A 23,248-nucleotide genomic window follows, 5' to 3' on the forward strand; every position below is an offset into this window, starting at 1 on the left:
TCTCCATGGATGAGAGATGGCCTTCTGTAATCACAGCAGGCACAGCTGGCAGTTTTAAACTAAAGGAAAAAAAAAACCTCTGGAGAGACGATAATCAGGAAAATCAGTTAATTCCCACATCTGGTTTTAATAAACAGACAGGAAGATTGGTAAACGTGGACAAAAAAGCACATAATACCATCCAAAGTTAGGAGAACAAAGAGCATACTAACATCAATAGCAGCAATCAGATAGGATGGTAGATAAATAGCCAGAAATTCACAGATGATGAGTAAGAAACAAGATCAAGGATTAAAATACTGATACTGGGAGCCAGGGCAATGCAACAGAAAAGTCAGGAAGCAGAAGGAGAAGAAACTCAGGAGGACGGCAGCCATGGCCGGTCTGTGGTGCTATGGGGTCCATGCTGCTTGGGAGAAGGAGGGACAAGGGCACGGGTTGTCCTACACCCTACAGAGTTTGCTTGGGAGTGCAGTATAGATTGCAAGGCCCACAGCAAGATAAAAGTGCTAACAGGGCTTATCTTACTGTGGAACTGTAACTTCCCAAAATATTCAACTGAAGAACCGACTATTAACGTTAAGAGCTGACCACAGATATTCCTGGAAGCAGCGGACAGCAGCTGTAATCCTCCAGCTGCTGAACTAGAAAAGGGCAATACTAATTTAGACACTGTAAGTAGCTCTAAGTGCTCACAGAAAGTAACTCTGGAGGCGATCGTAATCACGGAGAGGTGGTTTAGGCAGAAGAATACTCTGAAGTGTAACATAGAAATTCATATTTTTGATTTCCCAAAAGCTTTGAGGAATCAAAGGAACTTGGCACAGAAGTCAACAGGACTTAAGTGCTCAAGGACACACGCGGAAGAAGCTTAGACTATCTTTATGGCAAAGATTTTAAAAAAAAAAAAAAAGCTGATACTTATAACCTCAAGCAAAGTGGGGGAGACGTCTAGGGAATGATTCCCAATCTAGCTGGAGAAACAATCACCAAAAAAGGGATTTTAGGACTTAGCAGAGTGCTTGCGAGGAATGGAAAGGAAGGGCTGCTCGGCAAAGACAGCTGTGTCACGGAGGTCAGGAAGCAAAGGGGTAAAGAGAAATTGCCAAAGTCAAGCTGAATTAGATCATGCAAATAAAAATAAAGAGCAAAGATCAAAATGTTCTTCAGTGATACAAATTAAAAAAAGAAAAGGCTAAGGAAAGTGGCAGACTAGCAGCACTTGGCTGATACATCTTAAAAGGAAAGCACAAGAAGGGAGAGGAGCTTTTGCTGTAACTGCATCAGGATGTGAACAGCAGATGGAAAAAAATAAACCCATAGCACTGACAAAAAAAACCCAAACTATTAAACAGACCATGAGTAAGTTAAAACTGAAAGTGGGGCAGTTTCTAATCAGGGAGGGAGGTGAACAGCCTCTCAGCGGGGCAAACACCCGAGAGGGGACCTGTTTGTTTGTTCGGGTTGGAAGTCTGTTCACCGCTCGCTGCAACGGCACAAGATTGGGCTTTGCAATCAACACGGCTTTGTGAAAGCTGCTATTTTGAAACACGCTGACCACCACCAGCTCACAGAGAAACCTAAACAACAGGATGATGAAAGAGTCGCACGATGTGTGGAGAAAACTATCTCAAAAATAAGATTAAATGGGATTAATTGCCACCTGTAGCCTCATCCCGCAGCACCCACAGGCAAGACCACTCTTGGTGGTCTCCTTCAGCATCTTCGCATCCCTTTTCTGACCTCAGCACACCACCACCCCTCTCTGATCTCCTTTGGCTGGAGTTGCAGCACAGGCTCCCACACCCAGAGGTTTGGAGGAGGGGAGGGTGCTTATTTTTAAGCACTGGTCATCTGAGTCATTTTGTAACAGGGACCAAAGCTATACCACCAAAACAATCATATCTGTTGCTGGGTGGGAGCAGTCTGTGTCATGTTTACCTACTAAAATTTGGTAGCAAATACGTTAAGACTAAATCCAAGCTTTGCTCTGAATAACCTTAAGGTAGCACAGATATCTGCCTGGAGTTCACTCCCGAACTTCAGCATCCTCAACAAGCAAACTGCATCATTTATAAGCACGGTCATGACTGCTTCTTCCACCACGTGGAGTTAAGAAAAGGTGATTCATTTACCTGAGAAAGCTCGGATTTAAAAAGTGTGCAGTGTGATCCAGTTTTTGAGCCTTCTCGTTCTCCAACGAAAGCGTCGCTATCAGAACACAGGGTTGCCTTTAGGGGATGAGAAAATATTTCCAAGTGCAGAGAAAATATTTCGTAGCTCCATCAAGCTAGTACTCAACTATACACGCAGTAACTGGCTTTGTGCCTGCAGTTTATTGAGACTTAAAACCTCTGCAATAACAGAATTGTCATCACACAAGCCAGGGAAGCAAACCTATTATTGTCCAGAATTATTATTATATTATATTATTAACCAGAACAACTTAAAGCAAGTGTAAGAAGCTGTATGAGTAACTCCATGACTTATGCCCAGCTCCACTGCTGCTTACCAGTTCGAGCCGGCTCAACTGGGTGTACAACCAAACGTATCATTGCTATTCAAAGTAATGAGAAACAGCTTAACCTCTAACGTGAGGTTAGATTTGAGGACACCTCCTCAAACAGAAAGACAATTAAAATCAGCACTAGTACATAGGCAAGTCCACGGCATCAACAGACTCTAGAGGATTTTTCTGAGTCAGTTGTCTCGATGCAATATGGTACGTAGTGTTATGACTTGTAGCTGTAAAAATGTTAAAAATGTACAAGTTTACAGAATATATGAGGAACCAAACTGGAGTATTTTCTGCAGTCTTGTCTTTTCTCTCACAAGTCATTGCATTTTAGAGTGTTTAGTCATCTTCCTAAATTCAGCTGCAAATTCAGCTCCTTAACTAAGCGTTGGGAAGTCCTCCCTTCGCACCATGTAGCCAAAAGGAGAGACCTTCTCAGAAGAAAACCAGGACATAAGCAGGTATTCCCACTGCAAGGACTACTCCAGACAGTAAAATGATCAATGAATATTTTCACATGCTCTCGCATGATGCCACCAGCTCACAAAGAAGAGCACTTGTGACCTCCCATCAACAAAAGCTCTCAAGCATTGTTATTCACCTGGATTAAGCATGCATCTAAGTGCACGAATAAATCCAGCCAACCCCATGATAATTTAAGCATATGCCTCAAATGAAATACAAGATTGAATATTTTTGGGGCTCAGGGCAGACTTTAAACCCTTTTCATTACATGCTTTTCAGTGCGAGACAGAAGTGCAATACTGAAGCAAAGGAGTAGATTGAAAGAGAACCAGGCTACAAATCACAATTTATTTTATTGTCAGTGTCTTATCTTTAAACCAGTCTTGCAGGGAAGAGGCTCAAAAATTTTTTCAAAGACACTACTGTGCTGGCTGTCTGCTAGTAGATTAATCATTTAGTGTCCACTTAGCAATAACTGTAATTGTTTTGGAAGACATTCATATTGCAAAATTGTAAGAGTGAGTCAAGTCGAATCTAAACCTACTTCATTTTACATTTGCTTTAGACATGTTATCTCCAGTACAGAAAGAACCAGCTTCAAGGAAAAAAACCTGTCATGTAGATTAAAGTTTATTGATTACCCAGACAACAATTCCAGCCCAGCAATGCGAGATCTCTCTAAGGGGAAAGAAAGAGATGGTATTTACAGAAACTGCTTCTAATGAGAAAACCTTAAGGCAAGGAAGGCGAACCCGAGAGCAATGAGTATCAATCTTTATAGATTATAAACAACTGTTTGCTCTTTTGCTTTTATAATTGCATTTCCCTTTATAACTACAGTCCCTATGCTCTACCTTCCTCAAGAAACACCCATTGCTAGGCTAGGGTGGCCAAAGCTGGGTTATACTGCAGTAACTGTGGGCAAAGCATATTAAGCCTTGCTTAAGCTCACTTTGCCAGGGACAGCCTTAAGTTTAGCAGTCTAAGAAAAACCCTGCAACAACCGGTTTCATTGAGGGGCTCTCCCTTTTCCCCTGGTGATTTGAACAGCACAGTTTTGCACAGAGCTCTATGATGAAGGAGTATTTTATTTCTAAAACAAATCCCAGTGTCCCAAGCAGGTAAGTTCACTTCAGAGAGGGCACTGAGCCCAAGGAAATCACTTTTCTTAAAAAACAAAACAAAAAAAACAACAACAAAAAAAACCAAAAACAAAACCAAAAACAAAAAAAAAAAGCTGTTTCTCCCAAGTCCTCCTGAGAAGCCAATCTTGCTGAAGGTAATCATGGAGAAGTCTCCCTTGTTGGCTGAGGACCTGAGCCAGCAGGACTTGGGGAATCAACATGGGTGGCTGCTCCTTCATGGAGCTTCACATGGTTTTCTGCAGACAGAAGAAACTCACCCCTACAAATCTAATCCTCGTTACGGTCTCTGTGTTATAGCTGGGGGATGCCAAGAGTGTTGAAGCTCCAACACTTGGGATAAGCAAGGAAACCTGATCACGCAGCTGTCGCAGCTTCTAAAAGCCCTTGGCTCTGCAGGTGCTGGATTTGCCTTCGTCAGATACGAAGTACCTGCAGTTCCTCCCTCATGAGAGAAAAGAAGCTAAAAAAAAGCAAGGAAACCTGATCACGCAGCTGTCGCAGCTTCTAAAAGCCCTTGGCTCTGCAGGTGCTGGATTTGCCTTCGTCAGATACGAAGTACCTGCAGTTCCTCCCTCATGAGAGAAAAGAAGCTAAAAAAAAGCAAACAAGAGCAGAAAGCAACTATGGTTTAAAGAATCCTCTGAACTGAGCTACAGCTGAGCTTGCACACAAACAGATTTGGGTTTCACGGACAAGTAGCAATGATAGGAGAGGAATTAAGTAAACAGCCATTTGCCAAATATAACTTTCTAAAACAGTTTGTCAGAAAATGGCAACTTTGGTGGAGTGAAGCAATAGGATGGAACGGACATTCTCACAGCATCATGTTTTTATTTAGAGAAGACAAATAAGAAAAAAATAAATACATCTTGCAGATGGCCTGCCTCTGAGTGGCCCCAATAAAAGCCTCCGCGCCCTGACTCCGGGCCAGCCACATTCCAGCTCCAACTGCACAGCCTGCAGAAGCATTAGCAGTAATTAAGAAAAGCCAACCGTAGTGATAAGCCAGACCTCTGTAAAAGAAATACATGCTGTGCTGCTACAGATTTTTTTCTTTCTTTCACTCTGTGGTGGACTAACATGGTGTGCTCCTTATAAAGACAATTTCCAAGCGCTTCACAGTTGTTCCTCCACCCTTGACTCATGAATCCCAGATGGGACCCTTGGCATCCCTCATCCCAGCAGGTCTCCAGGATGGCACCAAGGACTTCATGTGTGGCCACCATGTAGATATTGCTTTTCCAAATTACACACAACTGTCCAAAGCGCAGCCCCTGGGAATTTGCTGTGATCTCACAAAAAGCGTTAATTTGAGAACAACTGATCTAGTCCGATACCTCTTGACTCAAAGAATTTCTCCAAGAATTTCTGCATCAAGCCACTACCTGTTTGGCCTACACCACAAATGTTTTCAGAAGATACGCAACCTGACCTAAAAAGCCTCCAGAGGACAGAAAACCCACCATAGGCTGAAACAATTTGCTCCAAACAGTGATGTTCTTCCCCCGTTAAGCAGGCATACGGTGCACAGCTTTTTGGGGAGGGATGGGATAGGGAATTTAATTGTTTTGTGTCATCTCCCTCGTCATACCATATATAGCTCAGCGCTCACTTGTGCAGCTCACTGAAAGATTAGTTGGCTCGTTCAGGCAGGCAGGGTAGACCCTTAAGACGGTTAAGTGATTTGGGGCAGGATGATCATCTTTCTCCACCCAGTCCACAATTAACTGTTGCATGACCCTCGTCCGTGCTAGGGCTGAGCTCTCCTGGGGGAGCGAGCTGAGCTCCTTCCAGCATGACCAGGAGCATCCCTCCTCCCTCACCTTCCAGGAGTTTAAAGAAAGTCGGCACAAAAGGAGCCGATCCCATCGATGCTCCTGGATCCTGCTTATTCCACCTAGAGCTCAGTGTTTCAAACAGCAGGGAAATTAAGCAACAGAGCTTTGTGGTAAGCTAATAAATCATGTCATATATCTTCGCTCAGATGGTTGTAAAGAGCACGACAAACTTAAAACAGCCTGCAAATTTCTAAAAGGTTCTTGGTGTTACAAAGGTCAGCCATCTGCTCAAATGTTCATGTCATAGTTAATTTAACCTTTCTTCTTCCACTCTCCTCTCCTGATGCAAGCATACTCCCCAGGAAGAAGAAAACCTAGCTGAAGTCACCGCAGTTAGACAGCTCTCCTTATGGTTAGGACAGATTACGCAAGCAAAGAAGAAAAGTGGTGGAAAGAAGCAGTATGTTATCCAGGTCTCGCAGGACAGCCAAAACCTGCAGAGAGCCAGGACTGCAGGTGACGTTCGGAAAAGAACTCATCAGGTTCTGAAAGCTGCGCTCAACTTCCCCAACACAGCAGGAGACCTCCAGACCTTCAGTCCATCCTTCCCAACCTCTGCTCGGTCTTGCAGGGCTCTTAGAAAAACTAGAAAGCATTACAACATCCAACTTTAAGCTGTCATCTCATGACATGGAGGGCTTCAAAGTGAAATATGACTGGTTGCAATGGATTTCACATACATTTCTAATGGAACTGTTTGCTTTAAAAAGAATAATAATAAAAATTTTAAAAAAATCAAAAAAAAAAAATCAATCTGGAGTTACTCAGCAAGCAAAGCCAGCACCAGGCTGAAATTGCGATTCTAGGGAGAGAAGTGGGCTCTGAGCTGTGTATGGTATGAAGAGAGAGATGGGACAAAACAACCAAATTCTGCTGTTCGGCATCCTTTCACAGTCAGGGTTATTCCGTCCTCTCTCTATTCCTTGTAATAAAAGGATGGGGGGAAAAAAAAAGGAAGGAAAAAAGATTATGAGTTCTGATCAAACTGAAGAACAAGGAGGACAAGGATACTGAGCGAAAACAAGCTATTTTCAGGAAGAAACCAAACCTGGGTAAAGCAAAAGTTATAAAAGATGTGAAAGTGGGCAGCTGAGCGTGCAACCGCCAAACACTCTTGAAATGCCTCTTCAAGGAACTGGCCAACGCACTTCAGATCACGGGTAGCACCTGTCCATCAGGATCCCTCTGGCATGAAGGAAAAGGCAATACATGCATCTTTATACCTCCAGCTTTAGGTTGGGAATGATGGCTTCAAAGGAAACAAGGCAACACGCTGCTTTACTGTGTATCATTTTAAACCAGCAGGAGTTGGAACAGGTTTTGATGGAGATATTTGGATAAAATTCTGTATAACAGAGACATTGTACAGAACTACCTACTGGGCTAAACACAGCCGAGTTTGGATGGAGAAAAGTGCCTCCATACTCACTTGGAAACCCATCTAGGAACAGGTGTGGATCCTTGATATTGCAGGTGGCTTAATTCAGGGGAATAGCGAATGAATTATCTGGAAATGTTGCCATTCATTATTTTCTAACACCTCCAGCTTAAAACCTAGCAAACACTTAGCAGCCTGACCTTTGGGATGAACGTAAAAGCAGCGCTACAGCACCAAAACAAAATATTTTCCTGTTTTTTTAAAGTCAATAGGACCTGTATTATTTGAAGAATGGTAGCCTAAGGGAATCTGCTTCACTGCAAAACTGTTTAGGCAGCTGCCATTAGTTTAAAAGCCCATTTTTGTTTAATGATTGCAGTTTCACATTCTCCCAGTGCCATGCATCATAACTGTCATCCCTAAACCTTAGATTTATGAAAGCATCCAGCAGCATCATTGTACTCAGGGGTCCGCTGACATTCCCGTTATTAAACCACTTCTTGCAGGTTTTGACTTGCATTTAGGCATAATAAACCCTTGATTCTGCCTGGGTGCTGTCACGGAGGTGGATGCTATTCTGCTCCCCCAGGGTGCCTGGAACTCCAGGCAGAGCTATCGTCACCCCTGACCAGGGTATCTCACAGAGCACAGAAGGCTGAAGGGAGAAGGATGCTTGAGATGTAATGAGAAATAAAATCAAACTTTTATATTCGTTTATATTTATAGCTAGAAATAGACAGAATTACTCCCTTGCCATCATGGGAAGGGATGGAGAGCATGGTAAAGGCCCACTGTCCTACTAGGTCACACTTCATCCAAGGTGCAGAGAAAACATGTGGCTACCGCAGAGCTGGTAGATGTCTGGAAACAACCAGAGAATCAGCTAGCCTGGAAAACTGAACCCCCTTCCTTAGAGACCCAGCTTACGATCTTCAAGATTCACTGATTCAAGAGGACAATTTGAAGTCATTTCCCAGGTACTCTACAAAATTCAACATTTAGTGCCTTCCTGCTTTGAAACATCTTTTGTACATGCTATCAGCTCTCAGTTGTCAATTCACTTGCCGTTTTGCAGGTAAATTCATCTCCCACTGTCTTTATAATGGTGAACGGGGACCATACAATCCTCTTACCTGACTATTCAAGAGAGGAGCAGAGTTTGTTAAATACATTTGGTCTAACTCAAAGCAAAAAAACCCAACCAAAACCCAAGCAAAACAAAAGTAAACAGCTCTTTTTTTCAGATTCAAAACACCTAGGAAACATTCGGGGCAACCCCTAGTATCAACACAGGCTGGGGGTGAAGGGATTGAGAGCAGCCCTGCCGAGAAGGACTTGGGGGTACTGGTGGATGAAAAGCTGGACATGAGCCAGCAATGTGCGCTTGCAGCCCAGCAGGCCAACCGTGTCCTGGGCTGCATCAAAAGAAGCGTGGCCAGCAGGTCGAAGGAGGTGATTCTGCCCCTCTGCTCTGCTCTGGTGAGACCCCACCTGGAGTCCTGTGTCCAGCTCTGGAGCCCTCAGCACAGGAAAGACATGGACCTGTTGGAGCGGGTCCAGAGGGCCACAAAAATGATCAGGGGGATGGAACACCTCTCCGACGAAGAAAGGCTGAGAGAGTTGGGGTTGTTCAGGCTGGGGAAGAGAAGGCTTTGGGGAGACCTTATTGCTGCTTTTGCGTACTTAAAGAGGGCTTATAAGAAAGATGGGGACAAATTTTTTAGCAGGGCCTGTAGTGATAGGACAAGGGGGAATGGTTTAAACTAAAAGTGGGTAGATTTAGACTAGATATAAGGAAGAAATGTTTTACAATGAGGGTGATGCAACACTGGCACAGGTTGCCCAGAAAGGTGGTAGATGCCCCATCCCTGGAAACATTCAAGGGCAGGTTGGACGGGGCTCTGAGCAACCTGATCTAGTTGAAGATGTCCCTGCTCTCTGCAGAGGGGTTGGACTAGATGACCTTTAAAGGTCCCTTCCAACCCAAACTATTCTATAATTCTATATGCAAACTCAGGGAAGGTACTCCTAGTATATTCTGAATCTGCTCAAGGTTTTGAATCCTGAAGTTTCTATTTTCATACTCTTATATTAACATATCTATTGTGCTCCTCGTTACAGCATTAAAATATTTCATCATCACTCGAAGAAAATGTATTTTAACCTCTTAAAATAGGACTTAAAACCAAACTGCCTTAACGATTCCAATATAAATGATCAGAACTAGATAATTAACTATTCTGACATACAGGTAGTAACAGTACATAACAAACAATGAAACATGATACACACCCTTAATGATACATGCCTTAATACTGACGTGCCATGAAATAATCTATTGATGGTAAATCCCTAAAATGAAATTTCTCCCACAAATTACAAAAATTAACATTCTTCCTAAATGATCTTTTTCTGGTATTTTATTGAAGAAAATACCAAATTATATTCCCCCTGAAATTCAATGAAGACCAATTTTTTTTTTTCTGAAATGAAAATTCTGTATTTCAATCCACTTCAGTTTTACTGTAGCAGATTCACTGCATTTTGTGACCACACTCCATTCACTGATGAAATCAAAATTGAGACAATTAATTCTCAGGCTTTAGGGTGTAAGACAGCCAGCCAGTGAGCATCTAGCAAAGAAAATCTCTCCCACCCCTCCTGCACCAAAGCAGGAACAGAGATGCCAGCTGAGATCTACAGCCCACTCCTCTTCCAACTCCTCCAGCTCCCCAGTCCTGTCTACATGAGAAGAGAGGAGGAGAAGAGAGGAGGAGAAGAGAGGAGGAGAAGAGAGGAGGAGAAGAGAGGAGGAGAAGAGAGGAGAGTTCAGTTGGAAGGGACCTGCAACAATCTTCTAGTCCAACTGCAGATCCTGATGCTTCATCCCAGAAAATGTGTCTGATGGCCACATCTGCTTCCCCCAGCGATGCAGGGCAGCTCTCTGGAGGGGAGCAATCTGGATTTTGATTGCTAAGAGACAAGATTTTCTGGTAACCCAAGGGCAGTATTTATAAATACTGAATCCTTAAGGAGAAGGAAACAAAACTGTCTGGTTTAGCTCAGACCCTCTTTGCTCACACAAAAACCAGTTTGCACCCCACCAACCCCACTGACGCTCCACTGGAACTTTACCAGAATGCTGTGCAGGAGGAGGGAGATGCCTGGACCCGACAGCCGATGTAGATGCAACACTTGGTGGTGTCAGGGGGAAAAAGAACCCAACCTCCACCCCAAAAAACTCCAAACCAACCCCCTCAAACCAAACTGTTAACAAAGCAATGGAGCCCAAGCCCCTGGCCGTAGCAGGAATGCAGCAATGAGGCTGAAGCAAAATGCTCATCAGACTTGTAAGTCTGCATGTGGCTAGCAAGTTAAATGGTTAACGTTGTTACTGAAATACTTAAATACAGCAAAAATAAACATTAAGCATAAAAAAGGGTACAATGAACAGGGGGTGTTGTTCTTTGTAAAGAGACAAACGCATTAGGTAGGTCAAAACCCTCAAAAGAAGTTGGGGTTTTCAGCCTTCACTTCAAAAAACCTTTTCATTAACATTTAGAAAATTTTCCCTGCCTTCAAGCTTGGCTATTCTGAAACCCAGCGTGCATCTCCCACGTCAAAATTATTCAAATATTTTATTATGGCAAAATTGACAATTTACGTTCCTCTACCCTAAATAGCATAATAGAGATCAGACTTCACCAGCTGATTCTCATACCCAACTCAACAGCTCGTGGTCAGCAGGGAACGGGACTGAAAGCCTTTGCAAGAAGCCAGTTGCGGTGCTGCACTGGGAAACCTACAGCATCTTCTCACTCCTTCCAATGGATGCGCTGTGCTGCCCACCCGAACTGCGGAGCATCCAGCCACTACCACTGGCATTTTTTCTGTGTAAGGTAGAAATCAAGTAGTTATTGAAAGTTATTCTGCATTCCTGATAATTAAAAAGAAAGCTGTAAAAATAGACATTGTGGAATGTCTGCTTCATTTCAAATGAAGGCTCGAAGGGGATGGAAACGCTCACATTTTTTTGCAGGCTGAGGCCCCGTGTGCCTTCACGTGTGTTCATACTCGCACAACTGGGGACCGCGCTTGAGACGGCCATGGCTGCTCATGGTAGCGTTCCCACCAGGATCCTGGTGCCTTTGGGTGCCATGAGCCAATTAGAGCAATTAAGCAGCTTGCCAGCCAGGTCACCCTGGGATGCAGAGCCCAGGAGGATGCCCACAGGCATGTGCATGCTGCTGGGGCAGGTGGAGCAGCTCCACCACTGCTCCGCTTCTGTCAACCATCACCTCCTTTTCCAAACGCTGACGAAGGCCAGAAAAATGCCCAGAAACTCCCCAAAAGAGACAGTGCTGCATCCCCTGCTCTGAAGCAGCCCCCCGTCCCAGCAAATCCCAGAGGTGGGAAGTTTGCGGGTGTGCTGCCCACCCGTGGGTGATGTCCTTCCTACTACGCTCCCCAGAAAGGGGGTTACATCCAAACCACCTATGGGAAATGATCCCTGACCATGCTTTTTTTCCCCTCCCCCTCTGGAAACACAACGGCTGGCGGTCCGTCCGACCCGCAGGCATCCAGCCGGACAGACATGCTGTCCATAGATAGCTCTGACGGCACCCCTCAGCCAACCTCAACCCCAGGACGTACGTTTATTTTTGCTTTATCAGGGCGCCAAGCTGCTACAGGGTGATAAGCAGGAGAGGAGCGAGGAAAGGATCCACACCAAATTACCACAGTTGTTTTTAATTAAGAGGGGTAGGGCCTGATCTAAAAGCCAGCAAGGTGGAGGGACGCAAGTGCTGGTATGATGTCCATGGGAGGTCTCATTTGCTTGAATTAGACGATGCCACAAGGGCTCAGATGGATGAAATCCACTGCATCCCCTCGGTGGTTGCCCAGGTAACTCCACCGAGCACCCGCAAACCCGCTCACCCTCTTACACCAAAGCACCGCTTACACCAAAGCTTCTCCCAGCTAATACCAAGTCCCTGACCATAAGCCAAGGCACCCTCTTATTTTATTCCAAGCCTGGCCAACCTGATGAAGGTCAAATGAAAATTAAAAATTTAACAACTTGCTGTAGGACAAAGGGAAAAAAAAAAGTGTTGAGTTCATGTCTAATCTTTGCAGCTCTTGCTATGGACAGGATTTGTACAGCCATGTTGATTTTTTATAAAAATAGTAAATCGTATTATCCCCATGCTGCAAGACCAAAGATTCACAATGATACCTTAATACAGCTTAAATAAAAATAGCACTACCTGAGTCAATCTGAGGATGATAATGCTTTGTAATCCCACACTATTAGAGGATGAACAGTTTTATAGCAGTGAATCAACATGAGAACATTAGGAGACACTCCTTTTTCATGCTATATAGCAACATCTATACAGAATGTAGAAGGCAGGTGGTGTTTGTAGGAGGCACAGTACATGACGGGGAAAACAGCGCTATTATAGAATAATCCAAACCCGGCACCCCACTATCTTCCAGCTTGGAAATCTTGGCTAATAACTTACATTTTTAAAAGCAAAGCCTGCTTTTAAATTCTGCCCATCACAGTAAAGAATTGATGCAAAGGTTTGAATTTTAGAAGTTCTCAAAAAAGTGAGCAATCCCAAAGCCTGTGTGCAACCAGGCAGATGATTCATTCATAAAAACAAACATAGATGAACAGCAGTGTTGCACATTCATTCTGGTTTTTTTCTTAATATCTTTGAATGAGCAAACAGCGTATTTGGAAAGCAAACACACAATACAACATTCAAATGCCTCATCAGTGAAAATAATGACACCTTTTTGTATTAAAGATATAGACAACAGACTCAAATACCAATTTTTAAAGGTGGTAGGGAGGAAAAATGCAAGCTTTGATTAGTGACACATTAAACCATAATAAATTCTTCTTAATTACTTTGTTACATAAGCCACTCGCACGAGGTACTTCATTTGCTATTGTGCTCCCCATTTATTCTTTTTTAAGACACAATTTCCAATTAATTGCACTTCCCCCCCCCCCCACTGCAGTATAGTTGTATGGCAGACACCAGGCCCTCGCAGCTCCCTCCAGAGAGTTTTAGCAGGTTGTGGGGAAAGGCAACGGGAAAAGGTAACAACACTGAAAGGTCTCCCTGTCCCCAACAGGATTTGGAGCCTCAAACCAGGGAGTTTTCCAAGGCTGTAGCGCAGAGGATGCCCAGGGAAAGGGGAAAAGAGCCTCAAATTCCCCCTTGTTTTGGCTGCTCCCTCCTCCTCCTCCCCAGTGCTGAGCCCGGCTCTGATGCTGATTTTTCCTCCCCACAGAGCCTGGATGCTCGCATGGAGGGTGACCCTGTGGGACCCTGGAGATGGGAACCCGGGTGGGCTGTGGGGGAGGCAAGGAGGTGCTGGCAGGGACAGCAGAGGAGGAGCCGTGGTGGTAGGCACCGGGGCTCAGGGATGAGGACATCCCAGTGAGGGGGGATGTCCTAGTGATGGAGAAGGTCCCAGAGCCAGGCCATGGGGAGGTGCCTACAGCCCCGCTCTGCACACAGGAGTATTTCCAAGAACACCCCAGCACCAACGGCAAGAGCATCCACTGATTTCAATGCCGAGCCACAGGTGGTCCTGAGGCATCTCCAGGAGCCCAGCCCTCCAGTACTGCACGCGACCTCCCGTTCAAGGGGAGCCATCTTCCCTCGAAAAGAAAGGTTGCACAGGTTTCAGCTCAGCTTGCAGTTTAAAAATAAAATGTTTCTCAAAGCCAGTTTGCTAGGACAGATCTGTCAGTCTTTGGCTACAAAAAGTTTCACGTCAGAACTCAAGTCCTGGAAGTTGCAGTGATGCATGCCAGCGCTGGACCGGAGGAGCGAGGAGCCCCATTTCAGCTGCAGAGCCCCACGTCCATGCAAGCAACAAGCAGTCTCTGCTGTTGTTCACACCATTTCATGCCCTATTCTCTGCCTCCCTCGGCCGCAGGGCGCAGCTGCTCCTGCACTCCTCCGAAACAGCCCAGAGGCTACAGCGATGCCACTGCTGCGGCCCCACCGCATCATACCCGAGACCGAGACGGCCCTCACGCCCACATCACACCTCCAACCTCCTGGCACAACCTCCCCAGCAGCACCCCGAAACACGCTGAGGCACGAGAGACCCCAGCACGAGTGCCAATTCAGCCATCCTGCCCAGGGCGGCCCCGATGCGGGTGCATCTCCCATCGTGTTCCTGGCTCCCCGGTCTCCGCTGCTCAGAGCTGCTTATGAGCTTACAGGCAGAAACACAGGTAAGCAGCTTGCCCCATCAGAGCCCGCAGTACCCTGTCAGGAGAGCACCCAAGTGCCTGTTCCCCCATTCCGCGGCTGGCACCCTCACCTCCAGGTGTGCTCAGCTGGGGTAAAATTTGAGCTACTTTCAGGCACTTTCATATAACTTTTGTGTTCATGATGCTATACCTTGCTCTGAAGCCACCCATGTGCCACTGGCCACACATTACATTTTGGAAAATGCCCAGCTGGTTCAGCACCGGTCTGCCTTCAAGTCTGTCCCTTACCATATGTCAAATATGAACAGCCAGACCACCGCAAGGCTCCATATAGAAACTGTTACACCCTGGAGATGTACCGTCGTGCTGGTACGGATCATCTAAATTCCCAGACTGGAATAAAGGACACACCTGAATTTGAAAAGGCAAGGAGGCATATAGACCACTAAAGCAGCAAAAACCCGACATCTCTAAACTCTGTTTGTAAAAGTGCGTCAGGAGCCCAAGTTTCCCCGAAAGACCTCAGGACCTTCATGCTTTTGAAAGCACGACCCCAAGGAACTACCCAGGAGAAAGAAACATTAACTCTGGCAAGCACAGTTTGGAGTATTAACAAGTTTTTTTTTCAATTATAACCTATTCAGGTGTTATCTGAAACAACAACAAAAGAAAATCCAATTGTAAGTCCAATTTAAACTGACAGTTTAAAATTGCCTGGCCTTTACACACATGGTATTACAGTTACCAACCCCACACTCCCCTCTGCCCTCAGGAAGAGAGCTTGATTCATCTTTCAACATCTCAAAAGATCAACTGATGATTCAGGTCCCAATATAGCAATTATCAGTACAAACAGCGTGCAGGTTTATAATACAGATCCAATCGTAGCTGCGGGGCTGGGGGAGAGGAGGAGTTCATAAGCTATTATTCACAAGAGCATTTTGGCAAAAGACACACAAGATTCATAATTTGGCCTTATAAGACTCATGGTTTACGGACATAAGCCTTAGTCAGAAGAACCGTCTGGGATTAAATTAGCTCCCTTTAAACAGAAAACATGGATAACAGAGTTTATTAAGTAGGGGATGTTTTCATCAATGAAAGATGTAATTGGTGACAAATATATTTAAGAGGCATTAAGTAAGACCCTTATAAATGTTAAATAAGCATTTTCTGGCCAAAATGAACACATATTTAAGGTGGACACAAGCACAGCACAACACGCCAAACCCCAGTATCCTTCCCTGCCCCGACAAGAAACAAGTGCAGATAGCCACATTGCAGCTGTACGGACACTTCAAAACAACCTGGGACCATCTGTATCAAAAGGCACCTTATCTATGGAAAATGCATTGATTTGGAAGATGGAGAAGTCCATCAGAGGTTTGGGACATTCAACTATAGTTCATTAGTCAGTCTGAACACACAAGAGCTCTAATAGCTTGTATCCTGTGCACTAGGGAAATGCGACTGAAGAATAAACTTCCTGAGCAATTAATGGGTAATGATATAATTTGGTTAATCTCATTGGAAAGAAATCTAGAATTGAAAGAGGAGACGGGATATGTATTTCTCTAGAAACAATGAAAACAAACAGCAAAGGGTGCTACAGAGCAGAGTCCCGGCTGGCATTCGCCGGAAGAGATCGGCTCCACCAGAGGAAAAGAAATTGCACTGATTTACATCAGTGTAAGAGGTGGCTCTCTGGCTGCAACGCCACATCATCAGTGTTGCAATCTCATTCTCCTGCAGCTCTTTACCAATTTAATGTTTTGCTTACTTACAAATAAGGACTTGATGAAGTGCATACAAATGAAATACATGGGAGTCTTGGGTGCAGGCAGGACAAAATCAGTCACATGCAGCAGAGATTAGCATGAGTTATGCAGGTCATTTAACCCTCTGGAAGTTGCATTCCTCTAGATTAACACAGACTGCCAGAACAGAAGGAAAAAAAAACCTAAGGTTGCTCTCTAACACAGAAAACACGTTGCCCCACTGGACAGTGTAGGCTTTTAGTAAAAAACACAGCGTAATTTGTATAGATTTTCCCTAAAGTCAAATATTTTTAAAAATGTAACATTTATTTCACTAATCAAGTCTCAGAAAATTCATTCCGGTGCAAAGGTAAAGCTTAACATTTTGATGCCAAACCCCTACTCAAAGATTAACCCTGCCAGCTCTAAAATTAGAGCGTGCCACAAGCTCAGCAAACGCAAACTTCTGCACCCAATGCAGAACAAAAACCAACACTTGTATTTTCTATTACTAATTTAATTTTTCTATTACTAATTTAAAGAGTGCTTTGAAAGGAGCAGGCTCTGGAAAGTACTCACCACCTATCTTGGAACTTCTTCAGAGAAAGTCCACGGGGCTCGATTGCCTGGAGGAGAAGACACAAACCAAACATGGTTTACATTACAGCTTTCTTCTAAGTGACAACTTTCCCACTTTTTGGCCTCCCCTGTAAAAAACAATTTTCCCACCTGAAAAAGAGATCAGAGTTAGTCTAAACATGCAAAAACTCTGCTCCAGTTCTTACCCTACACTGAGAAACAACTTTGTTGCCTGCATTTGCATTTTATTATTTGTCCTGAAATAGAAAACAGCTCCCATGTTGAAAAATGCAGAAACTTCTCTCGAATTGGGACAGCAAATTCTTCTGGCATTCAAAAATCTGCTGAAACACCCTTCCTACTTTAAATCTTTTTTGTAAAATTCATCTTTCAAAATAAACAAGTATCAAGTTCAGATTCAGAACGTTTCCTTGGCTTAGATCTCAAAATATTACAGTGCCAAGATCTAAAAACAGGATAAAAAGAAATAAAATATGAGGGAACCAGTTTCAAGTTTTGTGGAGCCATTAAGCATTGCTCTGGATGGTTAGAAATCACTTCTCTTTCCGTTGAGCATGCTTCTCAAGAAAGCAGAGTATCATAATTTGCAGCCCTTCAGCATCTGCCAGCTGTGAATCCTGAGGGTTCATCAGTGCTTAAGGAGTCACAGACAAGAGCACCAGGAGCGAGCTCACCTGCTCCTGCGATTCCTAATCTCTCAAAATCTGTGGATTAGAAAATCGAAAACAAGTGACTCGCTCCGTTTCCCACTCTCCTACAGAGCCTTCCATGATTTCCCCCACCGCCGAGGCCAGGCACGGCTGGGAAGCATTCATCCCCGCCAGCCCAACATCTCCAGCCCCACCACACCAACTTCTTTCCTGCCAGACCCTCGTCTGACCCAGTAACCCCACAACTTCTGCAAGCAAAATCCCACCAGGTTTGGGACGCTACTGCCACGTGCCTCTAGCCCACCCCTAACACGCACATTTGGTTTGCCCAATGCAAAATCCCAGCCACAGAGATCCCAGACATTACCAAAGCCTCCCAACAGTCTCCTTCAACAGTTCACCATCCCTACAAGTAGCAGTTTCTTCCTTTCGTGATACCATTCAAACTCACCACCGCTTGCCCTAACTCCCCCCAGCCATGGGGCAGAGGTTTCATATTTCTCCCCTCGCAGCAGTCTTCTAGACACTGCAAACCCATTGTGCCAACCCTTTGCCTTCTCTCCAGACCAAACACCCCACTCCTTCCCACCTTTCCTCTTGGGTCCTGTTCTTCAGATCCCCGCTGGCCTCTCTCATTTTCTCCACGGCTTCCCCCAGATGCAGTGCCCCACACTGGCTCCAGTACTCCAGCGATGCCAAAGCACCAGGAGACGCAACACAGGACACAGCAAGTCCATTCTCCTGTTTATGGAAGACTGACTGCTGCTGTTGGGGCAGGACGATGCTGGCAAAGCAGTTTGTGATCCACCACAATCCCAAGACATTTTTCAGGGGAGCCCCTCCAACCACCCTTGGGTACTCTGTACAGCCAACTCATTCACCAGGGATAACTGCAAGCCCACATTAACTGCAAGCCTTCGGATGTGAATGATGGACCCTCCTAGTTAATTTTCTGGGTTTGTCCAAAGCTATATGAAAACCTAATCCTTCCTCCCAAGTGCTTGTAACCTCCCCTAGTTTGGTGCTACCTGTTGAGTCTGAACCAGTATTTTATCAAATGCATCAATTACAATGACCCAAGCCACAGGGTCCACCTCTCGAAATCCCCACCCAATACTTCTGAGCTTGATGACATACTGGAGATAAGCCTGGAGCATGGTTAGCACACCTACGTTGCACCATCCATAAGGCAAAAGTTTTATCGAAATTTCTTTTCCCTCACTTCTTTCTAAGAATATCAAAACAGTGCCAAAAACCTAACTAGGATTGAAGTACATCATATCACCTGTTCGTCTTCTATCCACAAGACCTGTTGCACTGCTGTAGAAGGAAATTAGGAAGTCTGACATGATTTGTTCCAGACTGACTGGTACTTATAAGCACCCAGAAGATGCCTAGGTGGGAAATATTTTATTAGCTTCCAGGAAAATACTGTAAGAAAAGTCAGACTGACTGTACTGCAATTCTGTCTCCTCCTTTTAAAAAAATTTAGCACTATATTTTTTGCTTTTTCATTGTTATGGAAACCTCACAAATTCTCCACAGGTTTTCAGAAATAATCACCCAGAAGAAATTGAAAAGAAGTCAAGCAGCCGGCTGGAATCCAGCTCCTTCGACAAATCATGAGAATGAGGCAAGTGCCATGGAGGCGAGGTCAGGGCACCCCACCCTGCCGTGGGGTCACCAGCCACCCCCCGCAGGTGCCCTCTCCCCTGATCACTGGTGGTGCTGGTTGACCAGCTTTTACTGAAGACCAACCTTGCCACATGTGCCCTCCCAACATCTGGGGGGTTGTTTTTAAACAAACCCTTCCCTAAGGCCCAGAGAACCCGGAAGAAAAAATAAAGAAAAAGAGAATAACCCTTAGGTGAGTGCTCCCTAAATGATTCTTCTCCTATTTTATCCTGGTATCTTCCCTCGTCAGTGCAGATGTTAAGTACATCAGTCTTCTGCTCACAGGAAAGAAGATCGAAGACTCCATGAAATTTTCTATTACTCTTAAGATCCCCAGGCAGGCACTCACAAATGTTGCAACCTGGCAGCAATACAAGCATTACAAGTCATTTTAGCTTCAACATCTTTTTAGGAAGAAAACCTCATTTTATACAGGGATGGATGTTATCTCTCCAAGCTGCCAACCCAATGAAACCCAAGGGAAAGGCAATGTAAGGATTGAACCTGGTCAATGGCAAAATAGGAAACACAACACAGAAGCTCTTCTGATTTCTCTTCTGTGCCGCTGGTACAAAATAGTTGTGCCTTCCTCATTCAGCAAACCTTATAATAGGGCAAGATTATTTGGCCATATTTATACATCCAAAATAAATGGCATTTCCCAGTCCTTGGCCAGATTCTGGCATCCCAAAAGACTTCCAGGGGAAAAAAGAAAAATGGCTACTTAAATGGAGTAGAGGGTAACTGGACAGCACACGTTAATTTCTATGTTACAGCACATGAAGTATTTAAATCCACTGCCAATTAAAAGCAAGGTATAATTGAATTAGCAGAAGCAACTTATGGCCGAAATTCAATTACAAAGCAGAATTAAAGGAAGAGATGTCAGTAACTTTTGGAGGCTGGGCAGGAAGAGGCGAGTGCATCAATCCACTATTTTCAGAGCTGCTGGCAAAAAGCTTAAGGAGGAGACTGCTCCGAAGAATCACTTGTAAAGATCCTCCTTATATAAAGACCTTCACTGATGGACAGGAGAAGCCAAGGTGACAAATGTTTTTTTTTCAGACCACGCTTTGACCTACCTGGCAGGGGTAAAACTCCCTCCCAACGGTCACGCATCACCCAACCCTGCCTCCCCCACAGGCACTGCAGCTCTGCCACGTCCTGCAGCATCCTCAGACCTGCCTTAGTTTGCACCAAAACTGTTGCAGACACCTTTATTTTTCTTTTGTCTTGTTTTCCAAAGTTATTTTAACCCCATTGCTTTGCTTCGAGTCACAGACATATATATTAGTTATATATTAAGTAGATTTCTTTCTACGTGATGGAGAAACCTCAAGTCTTGTAGGCACTTTTCTTCCTTTAACGGCCACTATTTTACTCTGCCCTGTTCTAGCCTCCATTTTTTCCCCTTTGGCTGATACTACCCTTGATCAATCTCGCTGCTGATTACCGATAAGGCCCTCCCACACCTCCAAGGTTCAGCTTTCATAACTGCATTAAGACAAATCAATACTGTTATTAACGTTGCTACGTTTGTGGATGGTGTGACCTGCCTGCAAACACCGCATGCAGCAGTGGAGATAACCCCCAGCACTACGTGGAGTCTCTGCTCTGCCTTATTTGCAATTTCTTTTTCAACTAGACTCTGCTGTTTTATAAAAATGCATTGCTTTTCTTTTCTTTTTTTCTTGCAAATGCAAACTGGTGAAGGCTTGTAGGACATACAATTTTGCAGTCCCCTTTACATGTGGGTAGCAATAGTCCATGGACAGCCAAGAAACTAATTGTCCCGTCACTTGCTATGCAGTTGGACTAGATGATTGTTGCAGGTCCCTTCCAACTGAACTATTCTATTCTATTGTAATTTTCCTCCAGTCTCCCCGAGCCGGCCAGCTCATCACCCACTACTGCACCTCACCTTTGGTTCTTGCACTTCTACACATGCTTGCAGATGCATCCAGACTGCATGTGTAGCCGTGCCAGCACTCGTGCTGGCTGACAAACTGCTCCGCAGTGTGTCCTCCCACCCCTTCCTCCATAGCACAGCCTCTTCCCACTCACCTCTCGCCTTCCTCCTCCTCACCTTTTACACCAGGCCCGTACACCACCACGCTCGGAGCCCACCCAGCAGCTCTGAGAGGTCCCACCGCAACAAAAAATTCAGCCCACAGTGCGAGGAAACTCCCAGAGGACTCTATCCTCCAGGTTTCTTTTCTTTACGGTCCCTACATCCCAGGAGAGGAGTCGGTCAGTTCACCCTGTCCATCAAAGGATTGTCGCTACCCAAGCTCATTTCCAACCTGCCTAAGTCCCAGGGATCACTTACACCGCTCAGCGCAGCTCAGAGAGCCCAGATGCCAGCGCAGCCCAGTGCAGGCTCGTTTCCCTCAGGTTTTCTAGCCCATACTGAGCTCCAGGGTGCTACAACTAGAGATTTAGATGTTGGCTAATGTAAAAGCTAATTCAAGCGTTCTCCTCAATACCCTGCTACGGCTGCAGTGCAGATACACCTCAGGCAGCTTGTCCCCTGAGGGGCTGGTACTGCTGGGAGAGATTTCCGCTGTGTCAAGAGAATGAACTGCCGCCCCTCCTTCCTCTGCTAGTGGCACCTCTCCCGTTACAGTTTCACCTAAGCAACATGCTTGCAACACCCCCAGAAATGTATTATAATCTAACCACTGCAATGGGAAACTGATGTACGGAGACCCTGCAGCCTCCCCAGGAACATCTCAGGAGGCGTACGGTTAAGTCAGAGATTGCATGTCGCTCCCTCAAGCCCCAGGCCATCAGCCGAGCCACAAGCGCATCAGCTCTGGTAGCAGACAGGAGATACGCCCTATACCTGCCTCCAGCTGTCACCACGACCGTAACAACTGCAAATCTCAACTTGAACACATCAAACTGGACGTATGCACCGAGATGGTCACACAGCCCAAAACCTCTCGATGAAAGTTCCCGGCAGTCACCGTAGCGAAGCACCACTTCTCACAGGGAAGATTGTAACCAGGAGGCTGCCAGAGCATGAAGGAGACATCAGGCACCAACAGCATCAGAAAACGGCAACAGAGAGGAGTTCAAAACATTCCTTGGAGGCCATGTTTGCTTATTCGGAGCACCTCCTGCACCTATTGACTGAGCAGACTGAACAGGCTCCCAGGCTACTTTGATTTCTCATGCTGTAAAGTAGAGAAGCTGCTGTAAAGCATTTTCAGAAGGTGTCCAACTCCTGCCAGCTCTCTGCCTTCAGGCTTTCTCCCTCTGCAGTTTATTTGGACAACTTTCCAACACAAATTTTTGCAACTTGAAGCATGTTGCAGCATCACTGGTACCTACACCTGCTCACGAAGCCACCCTGACACTGCTTGGTGAATTTAACCTGTAACAGTGAGGTGAAACGCAAAGCCAGGTCCACCTCTCAGCAGAGAAGACAGGACAAAGAATGGTGGATATTGTACCATTAAAACAAACAAACAAACAAAACAGGGAGAGTGGGACTGCTGGGTGTTGTAGGGACGGCGATGTAATCTCTGCCCTGGCAGAAGGTTGTTTTCCTTTGGTTTGCCTTGGCACTCAGGTCTACCAGGTAAGTCACAAGTCCTGAAAGCACAACAAGATGTTTACCTGGGTGCCTAAATGTAAACTCTCCAAGTCAGCAAGAGACCAACGTCTCTGCCTGGAAGACCGTTTGTGACTTGTGCTCCTACCCGAGCAGGAACGTCACGCCTTAGCTGTGAGATGTCAGAGTTGGGCTCACAGGAGTCACAAAAATCCTATCAAATGGACACATCTATCTCCTCAATTTTTACTGTGGGATTTTAGGAAATACTCCATGCTGTCTCGCACATTTCCATTGCAGGTCTGCTGTGGTGGATCTCTCTTTATAGCACAGAAACACTTGGAGTACAATCCAAAAAACTTGGACCTAGTAGAAGATTGGTCTACAGTGAGTAACTGTTGTTCGACATCTCCAAAAATCC

At 45.1% G+C, this 23,248-nt stretch overlaps 1 protein-coding gene across 1 annotated transcript in view; it reads right to left on the minus strand.

The window, feature by feature from the left end:
• HPCAL1 (hippocalcin like 1) overlaps positions 1-23,248 on the minus strand; it is a 66,087-nt gene that overhangs the window by 32,564 nt on the left and 10,275 nt on the right. Inside the window, exon 2 of the mRNA XM_075145062.1 lies at positions 16,924-16,970. The gene's annotated coding sequence lies outside the window, so the exon portion shown is untranslated. The remainder of the gene's footprint in view (positions 1-16,923; positions 16,971-23,248) is intronic.

The sequence above is a fragment of the Calonectris borealis genome, chromosome 3, assembly GCF_964195595.1.
Source record: "Calonectris borealis chromosome 3, bCalBor7.hap1.2, whole genome shotgun sequence".
Taxonomy (NCBI): domain Eukaryota; kingdom Metazoa; phylum Chordata; class Aves; order Procellariiformes; family Procellariidae; genus Calonectris; species Calonectris borealis.